This window comes from Orycteropus afer, unplaced genomic scaffold (assembly GCF_000298275.1).
Source record: "Orycteropus afer afer isolate SDZICR_OR568_19922 unplaced genomic scaffold, OryAfe1.0 scaffold00058, whole genome shotgun sequence".
In the NCBI taxonomy this organism is placed as follows: domain Eukaryota; kingdom Metazoa; phylum Chordata; class Mammalia; order Tubulidentata; family Orycteropodidae; genus Orycteropus; species Orycteropus afer.
Genome location: NW_006921645.1, coordinates 11971193 through 11978908, shown reverse-complemented (window position 1 = coordinate 11978908; position 7716 = coordinate 11971193). Strand labels below are relative to the sequence as shown.

Here is a 7716-nt window from a genome sequence, read left to right as displayed (position 1 = left end):
AGCGACCCCTCCTTGGGTTTCCGAGGCAGTATCACTACGGAAGTAGGATTGCCCAACCTTCCTTCCGAGGAGTGGCTGGTGGGTTTGAACTGCCAGCCGTCTGGTTAGCAGGCAAGTGTCTTAGCCACTATGCTACCGGAGCTCCGAGCTTGAAAAACAATGACAGGCAGGCCATGGTGGACAGGCCAGGAAGCCTTCCTTCCAGTGCCTAGGCCCACCTGCTCCCTCTGGGCAGTTCAGTGCCAGGAATCTGGAGTCCAGCCAGGACACCTACTCCTGGGGGAATCCAGGACTCAAGGACACTGCAGAGCAGCAGGGGTGCTACCCCCTGCCCTGGCCATACTGGTGCTTTTATGCATTTTTCAGCCCATCTCTGTACCAACAGAACCAACACCCAGCTCTACACCCAGCCCCAGGAGGGAAGCCTGGTTAGATGGAAGGGTTTTGTTGTAACACATTTTAATTCAACATATGTTTTAAGCCTCACAAGACATTATTGTTATCATCTTATACAGTTAATACTTTGCCACATTTTTACCCTCTCAGTTGCTTTCCATCCCATCATTTTCCTACTGCCTCCTTAAAGAATTTCCTGTACTGTTTCCTTTGGTACAGCTCTGTTGACAATAACTTATCTCTATTTCTAATTGCCTGGAGATGTATTTATTTTGTTTTGACTTTTGAAAGACACTTTTTGCTGGATGTGGAACTCGGTTGCCAGGCTTTATTCTTTCTGCACTTTGAGGGTGTCATCCATGATCCCTTGGCCCCATCATTTCTCTTGAAATGCCAACTGTCAGGAGCTCTGCTGTACCTTTGATAGTCAGTGCATAGTTTTTTCCTTTTGAGCTTAAAAAACTTTCTCTTTGGTTTTGAGCAGTTTTACAGTGATGTGCCTGGGAGTTGTCTTTGTCATTCTCTGCATAGGATTCAAAGAGCTTCTTGAATCAATGGCTGGATATTGCTCATTGGTTTATACAGATTTTCAATCAGTATCTTTTCATTGCTTCTGCCCTATTCCCTCCTTTCTTTTTGAAACTCTAGATACCTTTGTTAGACATTTTTACCACATTCCATAAGTCTCTCATTTTTTTTCCCAATATCTTCCTTTTTTTTTTTTTCCTTTCTTGTGTTGCAAGATTGGATATTTTTTTACTGACCTAGCTCTTATGGCATACTGCCTAAGGCATTTGACTGCTAACCAGAAGGCTGGTGGTTCAAACCTACCAGCCACTCCTCAGAAGGAAGATTAGGCAATCTACTTCCATAGTGATACTGTCTTGGAAACCCAAGGAGGGGTCGTGGTTCTATGAGTCAGATCCAACTCAATGGCAGTGAGGGTTTTTGTTGTTGTTGTTGTTAACTTCCAGTTTAAGTAGCATTTCAAACCCACCAGCCACTCCGCAGAAGGAAGACTGGGCAGTCTGCTTCCATAAAGTCCTACCACCCGGAAACCCAGTGGGGGTTGCTATGAATCAGAATCGACTCGATGGCAGTGGGTTTTTGTTTTTGTTTAACTTCCAGTTTGTTTATTAGTCCTCTCTTCCTCTGCTTTGTCAAATCCATGTTTGGACTTACCCATTGAAGCCTTCATTTCAGGCATTGTATTTTTTTCGTTTCTAGAACTTTAAAAAAAAAATAGATTACAGTTCCCTAGTTAAAATTCTCCATTCTGTCATCTCTATATATATTTTTAAACATTTACAGTAAAACTTGCAAGAGCCAGAACTTGTGTAAGGTGGAAACCTGTCAGTGAAGGAAAACTGAAATATTTTCCACTAATGGAGAGTGAGAGAAAAATGGTAAGACTGCACCCTGTAAAAGGCTGAAAATTTGCGAGGCTCAGAAAAACAAGGCCATCCCATCAAGTTCTAGCCCTCACAGGTTTCACTGTATTTTAAAGCCCCTCACTGACCACCATCATATCTGGGATACTAACAGCTCTGCTTTTCTCTGTTGGTTTTTGGTCCGCTTTCCTAGGATGCTGAGTGAGCCCTTTTTTTGCATGCTGGTCATTGTGTATGAAAATACTGTTGTTGTTATTTGCCATCAAGTCGGACCCGACTCATAGCAACCCCTCCTTGGGTTTCTGAGGCAATATCACTATGGAAGTAGATTGTCCAACTTTCTTTCCGAGGAGTGGCTGGTGGATTTGAACCGCCAGCCTTCTGGTTAGCAGTCAAGTGCCTTAGGCACTACGGCACGAGAGCTCCTATGAAAATACTAGTGGCTCGAATGATGTTGCTTCTCTCCAGAGAGGATTTACTTTTCTTCCAGCAAGTAGTTAGAGGAGGGGCAGATTCCTGATCCAATAGGGGTTAAGACGATTTGAGGTTGGGCTTCAGTCCATATGGGAGCTGATCTATTTGTGTTTTGTGCCGCCTCCTTGGAAACAGCCTTCAGGGGTCTTAACTGAATTCTGGTCCTCCTCGTGGGGGGCTCTGATTTCTAGTCCCATGAGACTGCTTTTTTGTTCAGCCTTTAGCTGTCACTTTCAGCTTGGCTTCTGGTCTTTTGTGCCCTTCAGCTTAGGAATTGGCAAATGCTTCAAGGGAAATTGTCATTAGCTGCTTTTGAGTTGATCCCTATTCATGATGACCTTGTGCACAATGGAAAGAAACACTGTTGGGTTGCAGTTTGGACCTTGGTGATCCATAAAGTTTTCATTGGCTGATTTTTGGAAGTAGATCACCAGCCCTGTCTTCCTAGTCCATCTTGGTCTGGAAGCTATGCTGAAACTTATTCAACATGATAGCAACACACAGGCCTCCACTGACAGGCGGGTGGTGGCCACACAGGGGATTCATTGGCAGGAAACCGAACTGATGTCTCCTACCCGGAAGGCAGGAGTTCTACCACTGAACCACCACTGCTCACTTCAGGGGAATAGTGGCACTGAAAGTCAGCTCCCTTTTCTGTGGTTCAATCTTCTTTGGGATCTCAGCTCCTCTACCTGGGACCCTTGCTCTCCTGTCCTATTTCTCCAGCCCTTGAAACCTCTGGCCATTGCTCTCTCTTCAGCCTGTCAGCCCAGATCACATGGGGAAAAGTGGCAGAGTGTGTTAGGCTCATATAAATGTCTTTTTCTTCTCTCTGAGATCCTGGCCCCTTAAATCCTGGCTGTCTTGGCTGTTTCCCAGTGCCTTCGAACAGCTGTGTTTTGTTTTGTTTTTTATCCACCTTTTATAATTGTATTTGGCTGAGGGATTGGTCTGATATAAGCTGCTCTAGCAAAAGTTGAACATTATTTTAAGTTTCCTAAAAATATATTTTTAAATAGGTAACAAAGTGTATGGATTAAAATTATAAAGGTATGAGAAGTGTATATCATGAAAAGTATATTCCCCAGCCACCCAGTTCCCCATCCCACAAACAAGCACAGTTGTCTTCCTGGTATAGCCAAGATACTCTATTTATTAATAAACGTGTATATAGACTTTTCACAATCACACTAAAACACACTGCCATTGAGTCACTTCCTACTCATAGTGACCCCTCCTTGGGTTTCTTTTTCTTTTCTTTTCTTTTCTTTTTTAAATATGGAAGCCTTCACAGATTTGCATGTCATCCTTGTGCAGGGGTCATGTTAATCTTTTCTGTATCATTCCAATTTTAGTATATATGCTGCCGAAGCGAGCACCTTCGGGTTTCTGAGGCGGTATCTCTAGGGAAGTGGATTGCCCAGGCTACCTTCCAAGAGGTGGCTGGTGGGTTTGAACTGTCAGCCTTTTAGTTAGCAGTCAGATGCCTTAGGCACTATACCACCACACGCACACTAATGGTAGCATATTCATTCTTCTGCAATCAGTCTTTTCACCTGCCAACTTAGAAAGCATTCTGAGTCCATACTGCATTGCCTCCGTCTTTTTAATGATTGTGCTGTATTCCATTAGATAGAAGCAACATGTTATTTAACCAGGTTTCTATAGCTAGACTTTTCCAGTCTTTCACCATTGCAAACATTACTGTAATAAATATCCTTGTAGGGACACCATGTTTTACACATGCAAATATATCTGAGGAATAAAAATCTGGAAGTGGGATTGCTGGATCAAGGGAATATGCATTTTTAATGTTAATAAATACTACTCATTTGTCTTATGCAGACTTAACCAATTTATACTCCTCCCAGCAATGAATGAGGGTGTACTTCAACACTTAAAAGTTTCCTTGTTTATCTAGAAAATACTTCCTTCCTTTTGGAATCCCTGAAGCTTTTCCAGAGATCCCTATTTGAAACCTCAGCCCTAGGCAACAGGCCCCACAGCAGACACAACATCCTGTGAGCTGCTTCCCTGCCTGTCATTTGGCTCGAGTCACAGCCAGGTAAACTGAGGTTGGGAAGATTTTTTTTTATTAGTGTACACTGTACAATATTTGGTAAGAATAGGCAAATGTAAAGAAAAAAATACCAGTAGAAACATATACCTTCAAGTCTCTCTCTTTTTTTTTTCTTAACTTCTGTTTTAAAAAGGAATCTAACCATGTTTTTTCCTGATTATAAAAGTGACATTCTCATAATAAAAACAACAACAACAAAACCAGTTGTTGTTGAGTTGTTTCCAACGCATAGGGACCCCATATGGGCGGAGTAGAACTGCTCCACAGGGTTTTCAAGGCTGTGACCTTTTGGAAGCAGATCACCCAGGCTGTTTTTCAAGGCACCCTTGGGTGGGTTCAAACCATCAACCTTTTGGTTAGTAGTTGAACAGTTACCCATTTTTGCTGCCCAGTACTCCATGTTCTCATATAGTGTAGCAGTTAATCACAGCAATTAAGAACCAGGTATTTTGAGTTCTTCTGCCTATGTCATACTGTTACTATGGAAACACAATTTGAAGGGTATAGCATAGTGCTTGGACAAATAGGCACTGAAAGTATCTACTGTCATCATTATTATTGCTGGATAAAATTTTGAAAATACAGAAAAGCATAAAAGAGACCACCAAAACCTCCCATAACTGGGTTTTTTTTAAAAAATATTTAAAAAATACAGTATGATAAATGAGATTCTTGATTAAGCCCCCAGTGAGCCCTGGGACAGCCCAAGCAGCAGTGCCCTGTCCTTGGTCATTAGGCCAGACCTCTGCACACTCCTTTTGTCCCAGGCCTGCTCCTCTCCCTGTGACCAACGCCAGGGTCTCGAACCTGCACCAAAGGGGACTCCCCAGTGGTGAACTCAGGCCTGGGATGTGACTCCAATTTCCTGCCAATGTTTTCTGGCAGACAGCAAGCCTGGCTTTCCTACCTTCTTGCTGTATGATGTTGGCATATTGCCTCTGATCCTTCATTTACTCTTCAGAAAAATTGGAATAAAAGTAATACCATCATCATGGGGTTGTTTGGAAATCAAATGAAGTAAGAGCTCTGAGGTAAGTTGATACCACGAAGCCCCCCAGTACTGGCAGCTCTCACACTGGCCCTTGCCAGTGTGATTGCAGGAGGGGTGGTGAGGCCAGCGGGTTCTGGCTGGCAGGCGTACTCTTCCCTGTGGTTCCAGTTGGGCAGAGGTTGCTCCTTCCCCAGACGCCAGGGCTGACGTTCTAAGTGCGTGGAGCTGTGGGCTGAGTTTACATCCCAGGGGTGTTGGTAAATGCGTCTTTGGAGCTGAGTTCAGGCTGGTAATAGGGGTCACACAATCCCATCGCCATTTCCTCCTTGTGAGAATGAAAATGAAGTAATAGATGTGAAAACACTTTGTGAGCGGGCTGCAGAAAGCATACCAGAGGAAACAAGCAAGTTTGGACGTGATGGCCACATGGTAAAGGAGCCATGTGAAGTTGATGCCACAGCGAGCCATCAGTGTTCTTGGAGTTTTAAAATTCTCAATTGAGAAATAAGTCCTCAATACACCCTTGTAGAAAAGATATTCATCTGGTATTTTGTTTTTAGGGCCTATATCTCACGTTTTCTTTTGTTGGAATGTGTATTAGTTTTCTAGGGCTGCTGTAACAAAATACCACAAACTGGGTAACTTATTAAAAGAAAAAAAACAAACACTGCCATCGAGTTCATTCCAAATCAGCAACCCTATAGAACAGAGTATAATCGCCCCCTAGGGTTTCCAAGGCTGTAGATCTTTATGGAAGCAGACTGACTCATCTTTTCCTGCGAAGCAGCTGGGTTCAAACTGCCAACCTTTTGGTTTGCAGCAGAATACTTTAAGCACAGAAATGTATTGTCTCACAGTTCTGGAGGCAGGGAATCCAAATCAACATGTGCTCCCTCCATAAATCTCTAGAGGAAGACTTTTTCCTTCTCTCAGCTCATGGTAGCTCCAGGTGCTCCTTGACCTGAGAAGTGTCTTCACATGGCCATCTTTCCTCTATCTCTGTGTCTGTTCTCTTTTATAAGGATACCACTCATATTGGATCAGGACTCACTCTACATGATAACTGGTGGTGTTGTTAGTTGTCCTGGAATCAACTCTGCCTCATGGTGACCATGTGTATGATGGAATGAAATGTTGCCCAGTCCTGTGCCACCTCTCTGATTGTTGGTATGTTTGAGTCCATTGTTAGGCTGTTATGCCAACCCATCCAATTGAAAGTCCCCCTCATTTTCACTGACCCTCTGCTTTGCCAAATATGATGTACTTTTCTAGTGATTGGTCTGTCATGATTATATGTCCAGCACTGAGTGTTAGCATTTCAACGTATCGTTTTGTGGGGGGCACAGGTCAGTCCATAAAAGCATAAATGTATCTTGTTTTCTAAATTGCCTTAAGAGGAAACGCATTGTCTGCTGGAGGGCAATGTGCAGTGATGGCTGCTGTCTGCTTTCAAGCATGTCGGTCTCCTTGGGGAGCCTCATCCTCTTCTGCTGAAGAGTGAGGTGTAGGGATGAGCTGGCATCAAGGACTCATTGTCATGATTCTCTTAGTCTGTTCTCTTCAGTGTTATTCCCCAGGAAGTTGTCCTTTCCTTTGTGAAGATGACCACCCTCTTGGTAATAAGAACCTAGATTGGTGGGCAGACAGCCCTTGTGCCTTGGGAAAGTGCAGAGCACCCCAGTGTCTTACGCACATCTCTCCCCTTATGCATCTTCACCAGAGTGGATATGCCTGGAGCGTCAAGGGCATGTCAAAATGAGGGAGCAGGCAGGAGGCAGCATCTGGGTAATGAATGGATCAAGGTTTCAGATTCCAACTGGCTTTGCTGCTTTACCCTCCTTGGCTTTAGTAGCCTCTTCTGTAAGGTAGGGTGGGCCTGGCCATCTCTGAGGTCTGATATTGACTGAAAGTTCTGTAAGTGTGGCCTTGGCAAGCACTCTGAGGGTAGTTACCTTGCTGCTGTGCTTGCATCTTTCCTGTGAGGTGGGGCTACCAAGGTGGACTTTAAGCCTCTCCCCAGCCTCCCCTCAGTGCCACGGGAGTGGAGGGCAGAGCAGAAGTCCCAGAGGAAGGAACTGGAGTTGTTTTTCTTTATTCCCTTATGACCATGTTTCAGGGTTTAGTTGGGGACCTTGTGGATTTCTAAGTGCCCTGCCTGCCACATGGCAACAGCAGACATCCAATCAGTACGTCTACCAATACACACCTGTTGCCAGGTATAGACTATAGAATTATGAGACTTTCTGAATCACACACTAAGAATTACTCTCCAAAGAGTTTTAGGATGTGGTAGAAGGAGGAGGTAAGGAGAGGATGGAACATCAACAAGACTATATGGCCAAGGCAGGCCTATACTCCCTTCCTTTTTTTTTTTTTTTTTTTTT

At 43.9% G+C, this 7716-nt stretch overlaps 1 protein-coding gene and 1 non-coding gene across 2 annotated transcripts in view; one reads left to right on the top strand and one right to left on the bottom strand.

Annotated features, from left to right (window-relative positions):
• The window catches only part of ADCY3 (adenylate cyclase 3), a 152252-nt gene that overhangs the window by 78768 nt on the left and 65768 nt on the right, over positions 1 to 7716 (top strand). The window lies entirely within an intron of this gene.
• Positions 3534 to 3640, bottom strand: LOC122149890. Its single transcript, XR_006163382.1, has one exon. It is a non-coding gene; the product is annotated as a U6 spliceosomal RNA (small nuclear RNA).